The sequence below is a fragment of the Solanum verrucosum genome, unplaced genomic scaffold (genome assembly GCF_900185275.1).
Source record: "Solanum verrucosum unplaced genomic scaffold, falcon-dt-bn FXZP01000031.1, whole genome shotgun sequence".
NCBI lineage: Eukaryota > Viridiplantae > Streptophyta > Magnoliopsida > Solanales > Solanaceae > Solanum > Solanum verrucosum.
The window spans coordinates 1976199-1998132 of record NW_026020194.1 but is presented as its reverse complement, the minus strand read 5'-3'; positions in this window follow the sequence as shown (position 1 = coordinate 1998132).

Here is a 21934-nt window from a genome sequence, read left to right as displayed (position 1 = left end):
CTGAAATAACCTCCTACAGATTCAAAACATCAAATATAAAGCACTAAGCAAACTCGAGATATTGATGTCTTGCTTCATTCCTCCAACTTATGGTGCAAGAACAAAGAGAGCGACCTCGAACACTAAACGATATTACAGATTCAAGATGAACAGAGATTGACTAAGACGGGTAGAACAGTTTGAAAATCGAACGAAATGCAGTTGTGAGGCCTCGAAAAAGAACAAGAAATTAGCAATTTTAGGCTAGAAAACGGCTTCGGAATACATTCATTATCCACACATACATATTCGAATCATATTCAACCAGTAAACAACCAAAACTTAAATCACATGAGGAATCCATATCCTCAAGGGACTACCAGAACAGTGCAATCAACTAAACAAACAAACAAAGACTCGAATTAAGAAGAAAACTATAAGAAAAACGAGGATGTATACCTTTTTCGAGGCGGTGAACTGAAGACAAGATGAGCTTGTAGCAACATTTCACCACTAACTTCAACTTGAAGAAATCCTATGAATCCCAACAACCCAAGAACAGAAAAAAAATGTATGAATTTAAAGTGTATTTCTTGTATTTTTATACGACTGTTGCAACCTAGTTATTTTTTCCTCAGTAAGTTTTTGCCAAATTTTCCAACCCCCCACAATGAAGATGAACACCAGTTTATAGAGGAGGGTGAGGGCTAAAAAATGAGGGGGAAAACGGAAACAAGAATGGGAATTCAAAATTCAAAATTCGAATTATCTCAGGGGATGAGGCTCCAACAGCTAGAATTCGTACGACCTTCAACGGAATGATGAAAGGAGCCATTGGATTCTTTGAGCAAAGATGATTCTCGTGTGAGATTGCTCCACTTAGATGATTCAGGTACGCTCTCGTACGGAGAGGATAAGGGTGAGAGAGGGCCACGCGCTGGAATCGGGTCGAGATGCTGGACTCGATTGCTGGGCTGTGAGATTTCTGGGTTTCGTTCTTCAATTCTGCTCATTGAGGAAGAAGAGAATGCAGGGATCGGGTATTTGGCTGTATTTGTTGTTTGTACGCTTCTGTATAATGGGTATTGTTGAGTGAATGGGCTTCTATTGGGGTTGGGGTTGGGAAATTGAATTTCAGTGTTGGGTTTGTTTAGTTTGATAAGGTGGGCTGCTGAGAATTGAAGGATGGCCCAAGTTAAATAAGACGAATAATATCGATTAATTATTGAGCTTCTTAAACTTAACGAAATAAAATAATTTATTTAATTATAAACTAATTAATTCAAAAAATATAAATTGTTATCTAACTAAAATAAGTTACCAAATATTTAATTATAACATAATCTTTTTGACATGAGTTTCTAATGTTTATAAAATATATTAATTATATAAATTGTTATGTAATATATATATATATATTAATATATATATAAATAATTATAAAAATGACATAATTAATTAAAAGTAATTTAAAAAATATTTTGAATTCTTTAAAACTAATTATTTCAAATAATTTGGAATTTAAGAAATTCAAAAATTAATTCTTATCGTGGAGAGTTAAAATTGGGTGTCAACAACTGTCCCTCTTTTTACTTGGATTAATGCAAGAAATTCGAGGAAAATGAAATTGACGAATCCAATTTTGAACGACCACATCTTCATCTTTTGGAAAAGTGATTTGGTATGGACTTTAGGAACTATGGCCGAAACAAGGAAGTGGGTTTCCTACATATCTCAGGCTATATTAGAATTCAGGCCACTTGTAGTTTGATACGCTTTATTTCACGCACGATTTTGAAAGAATTAAAAGCCATCTCGTTACCGAATTATGAATGGATTGTAATGCTTGAGAATAAGATTTAAGAGCGACTGTTAGAATACAACCAAGTTTTCAACACTGATCCCGCCTACATATCCCTCAACCTAGGGAATCAGACTGCTTGTAGTTCGACTCGATCAGTTGAAAAGAGAATCTATTATGCTAGATCACATTTGGTTCTGGAAGAGTGAAAAATCAATCAAGTATGAAAAAGATGCTTGCAACCTCTTAATTATGAATGTGGAGCTCTTCACATCCATAAGTAAGAACTTACACATACATAATTTCCAAAACTCTTGGTGCATTGTCACTCAGATTAGAAAGATGCCTCCGGTGAAAACAAAAACTCTCTGGATGCGAGACTGAAACCTATAACCCTAAGAAAAATTCACATGCCTTCTAGTAGGGGTGTGGTTTGATTGTGGTTTAAGTTGCTCCTCAGCTCGCGTCCTAAAAGTATGATACTCCTCTTCGGCGGACTATGTCCCAGTTCGTGCTAAGAAAAAGTTCCACGTTGTGCTGCATCCTTGTTGATATCGTCCGCACCTGTGGTTTGATTTGAGAATCCATCATTTTGGATGCTCTCGACAAAGACTGAAATAAACTTGTTAGTAGAAACTGTAATTTTTTTTAAAAATGGTGGCATATCTTACAATGTTTTTCAGTTATCTTGCTTTGAAAGATGTCATATAGGTATGTTCAGTGTATGCCTGCACACTCAAGGTAAATGATTAGTAGACATAGTGCTGCTTTAGCTAGCGATTTGAGTCAAAAAATAAAAAAAAGAGCATTCATATAGCAAATGAGAGTATGAGAGTTAAATATAATGAATACTACTTTCGAACACAGTATGTCCATTACAACTCATGATTTGCTGAGGATTTGGAGATGTCATTTCTTGTTTTCTGCATGGTGAACTCTGGTGATCTCTACAACAAGCTAGATGGCTCAATTATTATCCAACTGTAACGAGGTGAATGACTCGATGATTGTCCAACTGTAACGAGGTGGATGACTCGATAATAGTTCAACTGTAACGAGGTGGATGGCTCGATGATTATCCAATTGTAACGAGGTGGATGAATCGATGAATATTCGCTCATCTGCTTGCGCTAAGAAAAAGTTCCACGTTGTGCTGCATCTTTTTTGAGGTCGTCTGCACTTGTGGTTTGATTTGAGAATTCATCATCTTGGATGCTTTCGACAAAGAATGAAATAAACCTATTAGCAGAAATCGTAATTCAAATAGAGAAGTAATATGTGTTACCGTATTCAGCACATGTGTTCTGACGTTACCCTCCATCAGTTTTGACGCGGTAGATGATGACTTGATATTATGTGGATGTCGATGCTTCATTGATAGGATGATGATCCATTGGTACGATAATGTTGCTACATGATAAAATGATGACGTCGATGTTCCATTGATAGGATAATGATTGATGATCCATGACGGAATGATGTTGATGCTCGATTGATAGGATGATGATTCTTCATTGATGATCCATTGGTAGGATTATGTTGATCCATTGGCAGGATGATGTTGATGCTCCGTTGATAGGATGATGATGTTTCGTTGATAATCCATTGGTAGGATGATGTTGATGCTCCGTTGATAGGATGATGATGTTTCGTTGATAATCCATTGGTAGGATGATGTTGATGCTCCATTGATAGGATGATGATACTTCGTTGATGATCTATTGGTATGATGATGTTGATCCATTGACATGATGATGTTGATGCTCCATTGATAGGATGATGATTCTTCATTGATAAAATGACGATGATGTCTTTCTAGGTGGAGGTACTATCTCATTTGATAATACTGTAGAAATGTCCCTCTTGGTGGTCGTATTATCTCATTTGATAATACTATAAAAATGCCCTTCTAGGAGGGTTTCACATACCGCGTCTAATATCGACGCAATTTGTGAATTTTCTTCAAATGTTCTTGATGCTGAAAAATGTAATTTGATGTCATTGCAGATGCTTGTACATGTTGAGAGTGATGCTTTCACTTGTTCATATTTGAACCTTTGTACTCATTGTAACTCATGATTTGCTGGGAATTTGAACGAGGTGTTGTTGCTCATATTTTGAACTATTTCTTTTTTTCTGAAAAAACATTAATGACTTTCCTGCATCCACAGAAAAGTTGTCAAATTTGGGGAGCTCTTCACCCTTTTGACTTCTCCATATTCATTGAATAAAGGAATATGATGATCTTGAGGCAAACTTATAGACCTGCATCTACGAAAAAATTATTAGTTTTTAAAACAAACTGATCTGTGTTGAGTTCTTCAATCACTTGCTCCTTGTTTTGCTATCTTCGATTGATCACTCTGATCTCTTGCTTCTCGATAGACATAAGATAAAATTATACAAAACATATCAAAAGCCTAAAAAAAAAGATTTTCAAAAATCAACTTGGGAAAGGTCAGTGTCAAATGCCGTGTCATTTCTAGCTTAAATGTATGCCCTTGGTTCAAAACTTACGCGTTTGAGAACTTGTACTGGAGAATTCAATAGATCCTTAAAGCTTGAGAGATTCCTAACGTGGTCCTCTTGAAATCTACCTTTATCGGGAAATTTTGCAGATGACTCTGAAATCCAACGGTGCTAAAGATTGTTGAAGTTGACTATCAACTTTAACGATGTTAGAGATCAGTTAAAGTTGGCTTTAAACTTCTAATATGCTCGAAATATTCAAAGTTTAATACAAACTTCTAGTGATGCTTGAAGGAATTTTTGAGGTCATCCTAAAAAAATTTCTGTCCAGTTAGATGTCTTGTCGTATCTCAAACCATTGATATGACTTTTAGAATTTTTTAGACCCTCTCATAAATTTTGTCCCAGTTGCAACTCTCAATGTATCTTCAATCTTGACTTGTTGGAGAATCTTCTTCTTGAGAATTTTTTAGTCCCTCTAAAAAATTCTATCCAATTTTTATTGTAAAGAAAAATAGAAATTTGAGGGGAGATATGATCGAGCCGTTTGTGACGCCTACGTATCTCGTTGATGCAAGAATCGGGTCAAATATAGTTCCCTAATCGGGGATTAACAAAAAATAAGAAATTTTGATAGGTAAATGACCGAGGCCGACATAGACCGCCTACGTATCTCATTCTTGAGAATTCAGATCGAACGTAGTTCAAGTACAATAGGAAAATATTGAGAATATATGAAGGGGTGACCGAAGCCGACATAGGCCGCCTACATATCTCATTCTTGAGAATTCAGGTCAGACGTAGTTCATTAAAAATAATAATTTTCTAACTATAGAACATAAGACGATTATACATAAACGATGCGATTACAAGGAAAAAAATAAAAGAAACTTTGAATCTTCAAATATCATAGCTCTTGATAGCATCTGTGTTGATTGGGAACTTGTGATGAATGTCTATGTTCAACCACGACATGTGATCTAACAAATGTATCGATGTATTTTCCAAGTGAACTATTGAATTCTTTTTTCGAAACTTCTCTCAGATGGACCCAAATTCTGACTTTTTGACACAGTCATCTTTCTCAGATTTTACAGTTTCTGTCTCATCCAGATTCGACTTATTCTGATTCTTGACTGTTTCAAATCTTTGACAAGGTGTTTGAATATCATAACCTCATCGTCATGCTCTTCAAGCTCATCTTTATCTACCTCATTTTGTTCATTCAACTTGTGACATGACATGATATTGACAGGTTTGAAAAATTATTTATACTGAAACAAAAACAAAGACTGTTTGATAGAAAAATTCAAAGCAAGCAAAAATAAATTTTCGCAATAGAAGAGACCCACATTGAAAATAAATGAATATGAACTTTGGTCATGGCCATGAGTCATTTTGCCTTTTTCAAAACATTACGAGGGAAATTAAAACATCATTAGGTGAAATGACACAAAAGGTGGGTTTCGGGCCTCATTTAGACTACCCCAGACTTTAGAAATAGCATAAGATTCATCTTTGTCTATCAAGATGAACGAGGAATCAAGAGTGGAGTGGAAGTCCAATTAAGAACTTGCTTCATTAGCTCGGCGTCTCGTATGCCTAGTGTCTCGATCATCTTCTTGGGCGCAACATCACTTTCTTCAAAAAGATTCTCAATTCTTTCTCCAAGACCGTCATCATTGGTATATTCCTCTACTAGAAAGGACTGCGTAAATGAGGCAAAGACTTTGGTGGAACATGATTCTGATCCTTTCTTGACACTGAAGCAAAAGCTTGATGGGGTGTCATGTTCATAAAATTGAGTTTCTCACTTATGCTCGGAGAAGCTACAACTTTCTCAAGGTTGTCAGGACCAGCCGAAACTATAGTCTTTGTCGTGCACCACTCTTCCTACGTCTCTATCATGTTGATAGTGATGCCTCCATAGTTTAGAAGAGAATTACTATTGACGTTGGGTACAGTGGTCCTAATCACTTTCTGGTTGATCAAGTCTTAGATCACGTGCTTCAAATTAATACAGTTTCAGTATTATGTCCAACACTGTTGGAATGATACGCACACCTTCGATTGGCTCGGTAAAATCTTGAGCTAGTATCGACTAGCTTGGACTTGACCGGATGAATAATACATGCCACATTCAAATGCTCAAACAACTTCGTTCGACTTTCAATGAGAGAAGAAAAATTTCGAGCAAGTTTCTTCTCAATACGTGGACGAGGAGGATCATAATGGCCATGTTGAGGAAGAGACATTTGACGATAATTTGGGGAGTTTTGACGGGGAGGTGCTTGAAACTTTGGGTCAATCTTAATAGCGAATCCTCCACGATTCAACAGTAAATTACCATCGGCGTTGGAAGTGACAGCTTGAAGAGTAACAATTCTTTGATCAATCAAGTCCTGAATTTTATGCTTCAAGTTGATACAATCTTCAGTGGTATGTTCAGCACCTCTTGAATGGTAAGCATCATGAAGATCGGGTTTGTAAAGTCTGGAATTGACATTGACATTTTTTGGATCAATTGTTTGTATCTGACCAGCCACTTTCAATCTCTCAAAGAGTTGGGTTCTACTTTCAACCAAAGGAGTAAAGATTCGATAAGGTTTCTTCAAATACTCATGACATGAAAGATTGTAATTATTTCATGATGGCAGAGGTACTTGACGATAACTTGGAGGGTTTTGGCGACTTGGTGCTAGCATTTGGAAATTTGAGTATTGTGAAGCTCGGTAGCTAAGAGGGGCATTTGAGTAATTTGGCAATATAGCTTGGTAACTTGATCGAACATTTGGATAATTTGGCAATGGAGCTTGGTAATTTGGATAATATGGTGGTGAAGCTTGGTAATTTGGTTGGATCAAGTGAGGATTTTGTGGAGCTAAAGGGTAGGTTTTGGATGGTAAAGACTTTTGAACATTGAGACCGGCATGCCTCTTTGATTTTTGGCTTGATTCAAATGAGATAGAGGAGACATCTTCAATCTTCCTCCTCAATGGCCCCGAGGATTCATCTTAGGGAGTCATTTGGATGATTTTTCCAGTCTTGAGATTGTCTTCAATAGTTTCACCAATTTTGACAATCTCACTGAACTTTCCTCTTAAAATGAATAACATCCTATTGTAGTACTCCGGCTCTTAATTGTGCACAAAGACTTCAATAATTTCTTTCTCGGTCATGGGAGGTCTAACCTTTGTAGCCTCTCTTCTCCAACGATAGGCATATTCTCGGTAGCTTTCGGTAGAATTATGTTTGATATTCTCTAAAGAGTATCGATCAAGGATGAATTCTACATTATAACCAAACCTTTCAATAAAGTCTTTAGCCAAAGCGTTCCAACTTGGCCACTGCTTGATTTCTTTAGAAATAAACCATTCCAAAGCTTCTTCTTTTAGACTTCGACTAAAGAGTCGCATTAACAAAACCTCATCTTTCCCAACTCCAATAAGTTGACCACAATAATCCCTCAAATGAGTCAAAAGATTTTCAACTCCACTAAAAGTGTCAAATTTTGGTACTTTAAAACCTTCTAGAAGCTCCAAATGTGGATGACGACATAAATTTTCATAATTCAACTCCACAATGTCTGTGGTGTATTGAATGTCCTTCATTGCATTCATAACTTCCTCTCTGATGCTTTGCTCAAACTTTACTTTTATGACTTTCCACTTCTTCTCCTTCTTCTCACAATCATCGAGTTCAAAATGTGTAGTAGAGAAAGGGTATGATTCTGGCGATATTGGAAAATGAAATGCGGTTTTTAGGGGTATGGGTTGAGTGGTAGATGGGTTTTGGACAATTTGAGTAGGGATTTGATGGATCGGAGGAAAATTCTGGAAAACGTTGGTATTTGGATTTTGAGGAGTAGGTAAATTTTGGTGTGAGGAGCTAGCATGGTGTGGATTAGGGGTGGTTAAGTCGATGAATGGAGGTTTTGGAATCGTAGCGGTGGTTGAATTATTTGGAAAACGTTCGGATGTTGGATTCGAAGTAGGAAAATAGAGTGGAGGCCTTTCGCTGTCTGGAGTAGGAGTGTTGGCAATGATAGCCAAGTTTGTCAAATCTTGGGTTTTATCCATTTTAGCCCTCATTTCAGCAATCTGTTGGAGTAATTGTGCAATCAACTTGTTCAGTTCAGCAATGATATGGTCATTCACAGTAATTTCATTCAAATCAGTATTCTCAGTATCTTCAACCATTTTCTCTTTGCTTTTTGACAAACATTGATCGGAGAAGGAATCTTTGGGGTCTTTGGACCTTGTGAATGTTCATCCATTTTCTCAACACATATCAGTTTTAAGTACCTCACAAAGAAAAACAACTCAAAGGAAAATGTGTTAGTCTGTGTCGATAAATAATACAAAATATCACACACATTACTGTAAACACATAAGAGTTGCTTCATTTGAAGATAAACTAGCCACATATAGAGAAATAACTAAATGGACATGAATTTGTCTATTTAATTTTGAGCTTAGTGGATCAGAAATATCAACTTGACTCGAGACAAAGTCGATTGTATTGTCATACTTTTGATTTTCGATTGAGATGAAATTCCAATCTCATTCCAAGAGTTGAAAAAGATAGGATTTCTCGAAAATGAGGATCGAGCCTTGAAAGACTGCCTACGTATCTCACGAAAGTGAATTCAGGTCCTATGTAGTTCGACCTACTTGAATCTCTTTTCGATTTGAGATAAATGGTTGACTTTTTTTATTTTTAAGATGAGAAAGTAAGATTTAAAAAAATGAAGTTAGAATTTTATTGGGAAACTAAAGACTCGGAAAGTATTTGGACGCACTTTTGACAGTGACTTGATATTTGTGTTTAGGGGTTCTAAAAACAATTTGTAGAGAAGTGAGCTAGAATATCTCCAAATAAATCAACATATTCACGCAAACAGTTATAACACCTAGACAAATATTGCGCGTTTTAAACAAATATGTGACCCTTTTGTGTTAAGGGTAGACCTAACGATTTGAAGGATGTATAATGTCACTTGAAACATTTCAATGCCTCAAAACCCAAATTTATACAAGCTTTACGAATAAGCTGAATGGGGATACATAATAGGGGAAATGAAATACAAAATAATCAGTCTCGCGCAGGGGTACAATCCTAAACTATGCTGCCATGGATGGTCCTTCTTTTTGATTTCTTGTTATCTCCGGATGTCCACGATTTTGCTTGTAATGATAACTTGCTCATTCTTTGATTAAAATATGGCTATAAACTAACTCCCTAACCTAAGAGACAATGTTTTGTCAAATGACGTATACATCCTTCAATTTTAAACACATCAGTATGATTGTCTTTTTATTAACCAATGAACCAAATAAACACAAAGTGGGCCTCTAATGAGCTCAGCACGCCTTGGGCGTCGGGTCAACTTAGTTCAAAATGCACTAAATTTGAGATTTAATTTCGCTCTACATTAGTTGACTAAGAGTGGCTTTTGAAAGACCGAAAACCCAAGTGGACAACTTAGGCTGGAACTCACGACAACCATTGGACGCATGATGAACCAATAAATTGTCGATCATTCTGGAAAAGGGTTGAGTATAAAAAAGTCTGGCTACGATTTCGCAAAACCGTCCTTTAATATACTATACATACAACAGAAAATACCATGAAATGCAATGACAATTATAGCAGTTTAAACACATTAATCACAAATAAACAATGCAACAATTTATAACAATTAATCAAATAGTCAAATCTTATGGTTAGAACTTAATTAAGTCCTCAGCAAAGTCGTGAGGTATGTTCTACTCGAAAAAATAAATAAAAGAAAAATGACTAGGTTTTCAATAAATCGACTAAACTTATGATTTAAAAGAAATCAAATTTCCAAAAGAAACAGAGTCGCCACTTAATTTTTTAGTAAAAATCAAGAAGATATTTAAGGTTTTCAAAAGACTCAAACAAATAAAACCAATTGAAAAAGGGTTCGAGTTCAATGTACATTCCGAGAAGGTGTTAGGCCCTTGGAATGTCCACTAATTTGCGGTTAACCGTCGATTTGACTAAAATTACTTTGACTTTTTTTTTTGAACTTTTAACTAAGTAAAAGAACTCATTTTTATTTACTTATTTATTTATTACTATTATTTTTCTAATTAATTATTTTTAAAGGGGAAATAAACTAAAGGGGGGATCATTCTAAAGGGAAGTAGCTTAAGTGTTGACAAGACTAATGATAAAATAGAGCTAAGTAATAAATGAATTTTATATATATATATATATATATATATATATATATATATATATATATATATTTTAACTTTTGAATATAAAGAAAAACAAATATCTTTGGGAAATTAATTAAGTTAAACCAAAAGTGTTGGTCAATAACAAATAAGGAGCAAAGAAAGGAAATATCAAATTTGGGCCTTTGGCCCAAATTCAAAACCTTTCCTAATACTAAAAATACCCAAAACATGAGTTTGAGCTTATTTGATCAAAGTTTTGCTGCTGGATCATTCTTTTGAGCTTTTGGGTTTTTTTCACTTCCAAATGATAAGATATACACCAAGCGTATATCTGATCTATACACCATGTATATGACTTGTTTTTGGACTCCTGAATCTGTATTTTGGTTTGAATTTCTTGTATCTGTATTTTTCAACCTGCTTCACCATATTTTAAACATGTGTATTGTATACCAGTGTATACAACAAGTATATCATGTATACAACTTCTTTTTTGGGAATTTCAGAGTTTAGAAATTTGGCTTCCAGTCCATATTTATCATTCTCCAGCCCTGTTCATCGATTTCCTGCTAGCTAACCCAATGATAAAGAAATTTGGGCCATGATGACCCAATTGAATGCAAAGGGAGGAAGAAAGCCCACAAAGCTCGGACGGGTTCATGCATGAAAATAACATAAAGAAAAATATACATTAGTTTATTACGAATGGGATAGTAGTATCAAATTACAAATTATTGGTGATAAGATGACTAAAATTCAAGAGAGCATGTCATTCACTACTATAAATCTATATCCAAATACAACTGCCATAGGAAACCCATTTACTACCTCATTATTAAGATAACCAAAATGTAACAAAATCAGGAAATAAACATCTATAAGCATTGAAACGATATTCATTCGAATTAGAACACCCATAATGAGGCCCAACAATAATTCAGTTGATACGGAAATAAGCAAAGTTGCACTCTATTACCAAAAGATTCACAAATCGATTTAGCAAAACAAACATCACAAATTTTCAGATTTAACAGACCAAGCGCTTAAAAAAACTGACCATAAATAGTCACATAGATGCATTTCAAGCAAAGAACAGGATCACTACTACCAGGTAGCTTTAGAAATCTAAATGCTCACATTGACTCTAGCTACTATAGTTGAACACAAAAATAAAATAAAATGGAGTCAAAACTGTAAATCACGACCTTTCTAAATAAAACTTTATTGACAGAAAATATTAGCAAAAAAAGAAAAGAACACAACTCATGCTTAACAAATACATATGGCAACAGAGCAGTAATGTATCATCTAGAGATGTCTACCTAGACAAAATAAGAAACTCGACCAATTTATCGCATACGAGATATCTTTTGAATAGATAGGGCATGAAAGGGAATTAACACAACTGAAACAACCTCCTAAATATTCAAAACATCAAATATAAAGCACTAAGCGAACTCGAGATATTGATGTCTTGCTTCATTCCTCCAACTTATGGTGCAAGAACGAAGAGAGCGACCTTGAACACTAAACGATATTACAGATTCAAGATGAACAGAGATAGACTAAGACGGGTAGAACAATTTGAAAACCGAACAAAAATCAGTTGTGAAGTTTAAAAAAAAAACAAGAAAGTGACAATTTTAGGCTAGAAAATGGCTTCGGAATACATTCATTATCCACACATACATATTCGGATCATATTCAACAAGCAAACGATCAAAACTTAAATCACACGAGGAATCCATATCCTTAAGGGACTACCAGAACAGTGCAATCAACTAAACAAACAAATAAAGACTCGAATTAAGAAGAAAATCGTAAGAAAAGTGAGGATGTGTACCTTTTTCGAGGTGGCGAACTGGAGACGACATGAGCTTGTAGCGACACTTCACCACTAACTTCAACTTGAAGAACTCCTATGAATCCCAGCAACCCAAGAACAGAAGAAAAAAATGTATGTATTTAAAGTGCATTTCTTCTATTTTTATACGACTATTGCAACCTAGTGATTTTTTCCTCAGTAAGTTCTTGCCAATTTTTCCACCCCCTCCCCCCCACAATGAAGATGAACACTAGTTTTTATAGAAGAGGGTGAGGGCTGAAAAAATGAGGGGGAAAACGAAAACAAAAATGGGAATTTGAAATTGAAAATTTGAATTATCTTAGGGGATGACGCTCCAACAACTAGAATTCGTACGACTTTCAACGGAATGATGAAAGGAGCCGTTGGATTCTTTGAGCAAGGACGATTCTCGTGTGAGATTGCTTCACCTAGATGATTCAGGTACGCTCTCGTACGGAGAGGATAAGGGCGAGGGAGAGGGCCATGCGCTGGACTCGGGTCGAGATGCTGGACTCGATTGCTGGGCTGTGCGATTTCTAGGTTTCGTTCTTCGAATCTGCTCGCTGAGGAAGAAGAGAATGCGGGGGTCGGGTATTTGGCTGCATTTGTTGTTTGTACGCTTCTGTATATGAGGTATTGTTGAGTGAATAGGCTTCTATTGGGGTTGGGCTGGGGAAATTGAATTTAGGTGTTGGGTTTGTTTAGTTTGATAAGGTGGGCTACTGAGAATTGAAGGATGGCCCAAGTTAAATAAGACGAATAATATCGATTAATTATTGAGCTTCTTAAACTTAACAAAATAAAATAATTAATTTAATTATAAACTAATTAATTCAAAAAATATAAATTGTTATCTAACTAAAATAATTTACCAAATATTTAATTATAACAAAATCTTTTTGACACATTTTTCGAATGTTTATAAAATATACTAATTATATAAACTATTTATATATATATATATATATATATATATATATTCTATTATCTAGAAAGGTGAAGACGACTAGGACGACCAGGACGATCAAGGGCAGTTTCGTAATTATGTTATCATGCAAGGGTAAAATAGTAATTAGCATCATTGGTATTTTAGCAAACCACGTTTTCTTTCCATTCCAGATCGTTCTAGATCTTCTTTCTTCGGCTTCCAGTTCCAGAATATTATTATTATTATTAACAATTGCTATGGCCTTAGAGCCAAAATACTGGATCATCTCCCTCAAATCCATTCTTCTCTTAGCGATGCAACTTATGGGGTATAAGCTAAATCAACTATTCTGTTGAAAATCCCAATTTGAAACATATACAACATATAAGAGGAAGAGAGTTGATAAAACATAAGCTCCAAATATTTACCAAACTAGAAAAAAAGCTCTTTCGCTGCCCGAACGACGAGATATGTCTAGAAACATCCATAAGTAGACGCTTTATCTCTATTTTTCTCTCAACTTTGGTTGACGCTTTCAAAATTGGTGTCTTGTTCTTCACACTGAACAACTACTTGATTCTCTTCATCTTCACAGCGGGTTACACGTTAGGTCTGTTCAACTTTTATTTTTATTTTTCATGAAAAATCAAAATTAGAGTGCATCGTTTTGCTAATTTGTTGTTATTTGGGGGAATTTGGTTAATGGATCTACAGCTAAAAGAAAGGGTGTGATGGATTTACAATTTGTTCGAAAGTAGTTGTGTTGTGAGTTTGGATGTGGTTGCTAAGTGATTTTTTTATTTTAATTTTTTTCAACAATGACATTCTGATGAAAACAATGCCACAAAAATAGGCAAAGCTGGAAAATTAAAGAGCATAAGATACATTTTTTGGGTTAATCTCTACTTCATTTTGTTAATTCTTCTATTTAATGTTGTAGTTTACAGATATTTAATGTTATAGTTTACAAATATTTACTGTTGTAGTTTACAAATATTTAATTCTTCTATTTAATGTTGGAGTGCATGTGGACATATGAAAAAATCATAAAAGTGTGTATATCTTTGAAAGGAGACGACAACTTTGGGTTTAGGAAAGTGATGTTCTCTTCCAACAGTCACTGGCCAAGTTGGTGTTCGTCATCTTCTCTGAGGTCCTGCGTGCTTAGCTATGATTGTAAGTGTTCCTTCTTTTCTTTATTTATACTTCTTTAATATGCATTATTTAGATTCTTTTGAAATGTCGATTTTTCAAGTGATTCCGTGTGTTGTGTGGTTTCATGTGTGGAAATTTCTTTTTTTTTTTTTGGAACTCGTCACAATAACTCTGATTTTAGACTTTTCTTCTTTACTGATTCCTTTGTTTAAATGTTGTCCCTCTTCTTTTTGTTCTGTTAAGTTACCATAAAGTGATGTTGATTTTGCATTGTTTTAGACATCTGCAAACAGTGATAGTAGAGTAGGAGCTCTGCTGTGATTTTCTATTGTTTGGTTGTGACCTCTTCTATGCCTTCTTGTTATGTATTTATATGTGCTCATGGTTTATATGTTGATTGCCTTGTTCCTGATTCTCAAATTTGGAACAAAATGTTTATCCAAATTAAGAAAATTCCTCCCCTGCGATGGTAGCTTTCTAAATGGATTAAATTGTTGTCTCCCTGTCACCTCAAATGTATAATTGGCTAAATAGTTGGCTTATGTATTTTCTTTCCCATATATGAGTTCAATGTTAACAGTAGTATATTTCATTAGTGCTAGAGTGTCTTACACAATAATTTACCTTGCAGTAGGTTTTTCAGTAGTAATGAGGCTGTCTCAATTGTTACTTTTGAAGTACTTCCATCAATAAATACTAACTAAACTTTTTGTCCTCCTTTACCTCTTTATCAAACAGAGAAGTAAATTCATTTGCCTTTGTCTTTTATAAATCATCGATAACTTTTTCATGTCACCTTCTATTTAGATATTTTACATTACTAATGTAGTTATTGTATAAAGTTGGTGAAAAAATCAGTTTTGAAATCTAAATATCATATTTGATTCTTCTTTTTTGGAGATATATATTTAACAAGTGGTAGTTTTTCCATTTAGTTCACGTCAGTTTTAGATTATAGGTGGACACTAACTCACAACGCAATGACTCTTAATGTCAAAAAATTCAAATATATTGCCTATTGATAGAAATGAGTATCTAAAATTTTACTTATCTTGATTCACTTGATCAAATCTCCTATTTCTCAAGATCTGTAAGCAACATTTTTGTCAGGTTGAGGCAATGCAAATATTGGCAACACAATTAATTCCCAGATCCAATAGATCTCAGATTCGGAAAAGTAAGGCATAATATCTTAGATTGCCATGTTGATCTTCCTAGAGATAATTGTTTTGTTGTTTTTTCTTTTCAATTGAAAGGTAAAATTCAGGATGGATTCTCACCAAGCCCAACAAGTTTCTTTTAAATTTTTTATTTGCTTTAACATGCTTTCTATTAGTTTTTAAAAAAAAATATAAATGTTGGAATAACTACAATAAAGGTTTATGTCATGAAATGGGTACGTCTTATGGTGCTAAGACTTTCTAATATGAGACTTTGAATACATGTTGAATTCGGAAATATGATGAAAACAGAGTGCTGAATTTGATACGTGAAATGGCCTATAAATCTGGGAAATAGTGAAAGTAAGAGATGAAATTAGACTTCTCCCACATAGCATAGGCTTTTGTTTTGATGCTTTAGAATTTATTTCAATTTTGAAGTGTAATTTTTTATTCAAGTAACTTATGTGCACACCTTTTTTGAATCATAAAGCCATTTTTTTTTTAAAAAAAGCTAAGCTTATGACATGTATAGACAAGAAAGTAGGAGCAGTAGAAACATGAGGAGTTGGAAATGTAGCAGAAATTTTGTAACCATTTTCTCCTCATGTGAAGATGTGCACAAACCTCTGGTGTTTATAAGTTTTAATATCTTGGTTCTAATACATGGTTGGTGACTCACTCTATCCTCTCTCTTTTTTTTTTAAAAAAAAATAAAATCAATATTCATGATTTTCACTCTTAATTTTACATTTTTAGCTACAAAATTTCTTATTTCATCGTTCTCTCTTGATTAAACAAGGGAGAGAAGGTGTAGAAGGATCAAGAGAATTGATTATGATACAATGTGGTTAGTAAGAAAGATTTATGCGCTAGCTTTCGAGAGAAAGAAGTGACAGTTGATTCAGCCAAGAAGCGTAAGTGGGGAGGAAAGATTCCTATAGATACTTATCTCATTCCATTTCCGTGGTTGAACCAGTAACTATCTCTGTGCATAGATTTAATATTGACGAAGTTCGAAAATTACAAGCAACGTGTATCCTTAATAGATATGGATTCTTTTTTAAAAAGAAAGTTTTTGATAAAATTGGAACTTGTGTAAAGACCAAATAATTGTACTTTCTGTAAGTGATATTTGAGTTGGGATTCTAACTTGTCATTGTTGTACATTTCACAATGATACTTTGCATTATAATCAAGTAAAAGATTTTATCCCTTCATTCTCTACACATTAGACTTCTTTAGTAAGTATTTTTTTTGGCAGCTATGAACTTGGGAGTATATATATAAATGAGCTCCTTGAAATATAAGACGTTGGGCCCGGGCTTAGCACGGGCCATACTTATATATATATATATATATATATATATATATATATATAAATTATAAAAATGACATAATTAATTAAAAGTAATTTAAAAAATATTTTTGAATTTTATAAAACTAATTATTTCAAATCGTTTGGAATTTAAGAAGCTCGAAAATTAATTCTTATCGTGGAGGGTCAAAAATTGGGTGTCAACAGTGAGTAATCTGCATGCGGATTCAATTGAACTCAATAGATTTTAGTTATTTTAAATAGTGTATTTGTGTTAATAAATTCACTAAATATGTACAAATATAAAATTCAGAATCAAATTATTATCACTTAAAATCGTCACTATAACATTCAAACTCATAAAATTAAAATCCTAGTTTCTCTTTCGAAAGAGATAACAAATAAGGTTGTCACGACCCAAAAATGGACGTGATGACACTTGTCTTATCCCAGCAAGACAAGTCAGCCTAAAACCCAAATATCACAAAAATGCGGAAGTAAGACAAATTGAAACCTCAAAATATCATAAGTGCGGATAACTAAGTCAACTTAATAAAAACCCCAAAATCTAGTTGTCACGTGTAAAAGCCTCTAAAGTATTACAATTGATTCAAAAGAAAAACAAAAGTCTCAATGACATTGTTTCTAGAATAGAACAAGATCATAAATAGGAGTAAGAAGGTCCGCTGAGATGACAAACAACTACCTCATAAATCTCCAAGAAGCCTCTGAAAGAAGATGATGGAAAGTATCACAAAAATCCAGGTCCGTAACCTACAAAAATTGTAGAAGCAAGGGGTGAGTACCAAACCACACTGTACTCAACAAGTAAATTTCTAAACACAAGCTAAGGGAATAAATACGAGTACTCCTACCACCCCAACCGAACCTCCACAGCTACAACTTGCATAAAAAATTAGCCCAACCTATCAGTTCACAATTTACATAGCACATAGCTCAACATCAACACTCTAACAATTACATATCATCAACAACAACCTCAATAATTCATCAATCACAAGTTCCACAAAAAGGCACTCACAAATCAACAACACACAAGATCAAGTTCACCAATGATAAAGATCTGCAATGCAATGAAATGCAATGTCAAGTATATTGATGCATGTCTAACCTAACAATACACACCCGCTGTCTCTCCATCCGGGACCTATGGTGGACATATTTGTCCATGCATCCGTCGCGGCGCGCGACACGTCCCTCGATAATAGTATCCATCGCGGTGCGCGATACGTCCCTCGATATATAGTATATGTCGCAGCGCGTGACACGTCTCTCGAAATATAGTATCCATCGCGGCGCGCGATACATCCCTCTAAATGGTACATCCTTTTTAATTTCTTATTCTTTCTCAATTCACATAACACTTGTCACAGTCATGTATCAAAACAATGCAAATGACATGTTCACAATAATGAGGAGATGACCATTTTCATAACATTGCACAATTCACAACAACACAATCGTGATACAACACCAACAATGAATCAATAAGCCTTTCAAAATCATTCTCAACACATCACACACCAACAATTAATCACATTGCCTTTTATTACCCCATTTTCATCGTTAGAATTATTCAACATGGACAAGTCAACCCATCACTAAGTCCCATTACTCCCCAACACATGCCACAAGGAAATACACGAATTCCATACACTTAACAAGGGTTTAGAAATCCACTTGCCTTAAACAATCGACAATTCACTTCGGGACTTGAGCCTTCCCCTTTCATTGAACTTCCAAATCAATGCAATCTATTCAAGTACATAATCACAATAAGATTTCGAAACTAACAACATCCATTTTACTATAGGTTTAGCCTAGACCCAAAAACTCACCCAAATCTATAATCAAGTTTCGAATCGTGATGCCGATTAATATTTCAACTCTAATTTTTTCAAATTTCAAGCCTAGGATCAAGTCTTAATTCCTCAAAATAATATCACTCTACTGAATTTTTTTATTTTTTATTTTTTATAATACAATACCTCCAATATTTAATTACTTGACTCAATATGTTAAAACTTGAACGAACATCCGACAGAACCTTACTATGTATATTTCGATCTAATACTTCCCAATTATTAGATTATCATTATGCCATTATTGGCTATCAATTACTTGGCCAATTATTATGCCAATTCGCCACCAAAAAATGGTCCAAAAGAGACCACACTGTTATTGAAATCTGAAAAAAAAATTCTAATATATTATCCTTTCTTTCACAACCCAAACATTTCAATCTCTTTCAAACCCACAATATAATACTAATATAATTTCTATCATCACTTTATTGAAGAATACACTATAATTCCCACTAATTCGACCAAAACCACATTAACATGTCAACTTTAAAACTTCATCCAATCTCATTTAATACAAAATCAGTAACATTGTATATATGCGGCAATAAGATAAGCAGGCATAAATCATGAAAGATTTGCTTACCGGGAGGTCGTTTTCCTCTTGTCAGTGCCGCACAAATATTTTTCTCGCTATACTCCTCTCGCTTTTTAAGTAATTTTGTATATAATTGTTTAAACCTAATAATTTATTTTAATATAGGTCAAATAGTATAGGGTATTAAATAAATTATGACATTGACCCATTAACCACCAACTAAATAAATAAATTATTTAACATATACTCATCAATTAAACAACCGTACTTATCGAATAATTCAAAATTTTCAAATCAATTTCACTGACTAATCAAAAATTACTCGAGTCAACTATTGAGAGGGGTAAAATGGTAGTTTTATGAAAATTTCTAAAATTGACAATCCGGGTCATTACAAAGGTTATGCTCTTTCCTAAGTTAAGGTTTTTTTTTTTCCTGTGGTGTGATTGAGATGTTTTATTCCACAATATTTGAAGCAGTAGCTAGTCATTATTGTTGCCAATAAATAATTTCGTGTACCATATACTATACATTTTGATTTTAGAGGTGGAGAAAAGTTGCATATTATAGTAGAGTTATTGTAAATATTGATTGGTCCATTATATGACTATGCTTTCTTTCACGAAAATGGGAATTGACATTGACAAAGTCTGGACTCTCCCTTGGTGAAAAGTTAAAACTTTTACTGTTTAAAATAACAAATCGAACTTATTATTATAATAAGTAATATTATATACACAGAATAATAAATGAAGAGAACAAATGGAAGATTAATAGTAGTCATCAAATGAAAATAACATCATGTATGCAAAGTGGAAAATCAAACAATTTCTATGAAGTTCTCTCGCTACGCTCTCAGAATATTAATAACGTAGGGATTAATGATATAAAGAGAGCTTATAGATGCATGACTCTTCAATATCATCCCGATGTTTGCCATGATCATTCAAATAAAGAAGAATCCATGAGACGATTTTTTGAGTTACAAAAGGCCTACGAGACTCTCTCTGATCCTATTTTACGTGAAAATTATGATTATCAGCTAAGCTTGAGGGACTCTTCAGAAAATAGTAGTAGAATTGTTCATAAGGATGTGTGGGAAAGGCAACTTAATGAGTTGAGAAGAAGATCTTTGCATGGGGTGGAGAAAAGGAGAAGAATATAATTGTGGAAATTAGTGGCAAACAATTACTCCTATATTATATTTTTTTGGTCTTTCTTTGTTTAATTAATTTATTAATTAATTCTTTGATAAAATTCTTTTCATCTCCCCTTGTTTTTTCTTTAAACGAATAAGATCAGCAGGAGAACTCTTTCAATGTATTAATATTGTCATTTAAAAGCAACTTGCAATATTGTATAAATTGAATTTAAAAGCAACTTGACATATTGTATAAATTTATGAATTTAAAAGCAACATGAGAACTCTTTCAAGTTATTCTTGAAATTTATTTTTAAGTGAATCATGTTCTTTTTAGTCCCGTTTGTTGTGAATATTACTTATCGGGCTAAATTAATCCAAAAATATTTGTAATAAGGTAAGATATTGTTCACTTTGAGTGAAGTTCATGTTTTTTTCAAAAAGACCTCACATTATTCAGAGATTTTACGCATCATATATAACTTTCTAATCTTTTTAGCTACCATATTTATGAGACTTTGTTCGCACATGACCAATATTACTGAATGTATTTTAGATCATCAAAACTTGACAAAGAAGAATCTCTAACTTACAAAATGAAAATGGATTTATAACTTGGAAAAATAATTATCTTTGAATATTGTCTAAATTCCATATATATATCCAGACAGTTTTGACAAAAAAACTTGAAGCAAGAAATAATTGGCCTAATTGCTGTTTTAACAAGCTTCCATCTAAAGCTAACCGTCCATTCATCATTCGGCCCATTGGCGTTTTCTTCTTTTTTTGGGCTTTTAACATAGGGAAACTAAGCAAATATCCCATGAAAAAGGAAAAATTACTGAAATACACGTCTTATGTTTCCCTTATTTTCAATATCCCCTTCTATTTCTAAAAACCTCTAAAATCCCTTATTTCTTTAATGTATCCGAGCTACATATTAATGTATCCGAGCCATTATTTAATGTATCCGAGCTACATATTATGTATCCGGTTTATTTTATAATGTATCCGAGCTAGTTTTTAATGTATTTGAGCTACATATTATGTATCCGATTTATGTTATAATGTATCCGAGATACTCTTTAATGTATCCGAGCTACATATTATGTATCCAGTTTGTGTTACTTTTAAGGGATTAATGTAATTATAAACTAAAGAGGGATAAATTGTAATTTCATATTAAAACTATGTGATTCCTAAAATTTGTCCTAAAAACAAAATATTTACAAACATATACCCCTTTACTAAATCAGTATCATATACTAAATCAATATCATATACAATATTGATATCATTAAGACTGATAATTTTGTTTAACTGATACTAAATCAGTATCATAAACTGTATTGGTATCATTAAGGCTGATAATTTCGCTTAATTGATATATATATATATATATATATATAGTATTGGTATCATTAAGATTTGTTATTGATAAATTACTTATTAGTCAATGATACTATAAGTGAAGGTCCTAATTTGTGACTTGTGAGTACCATGT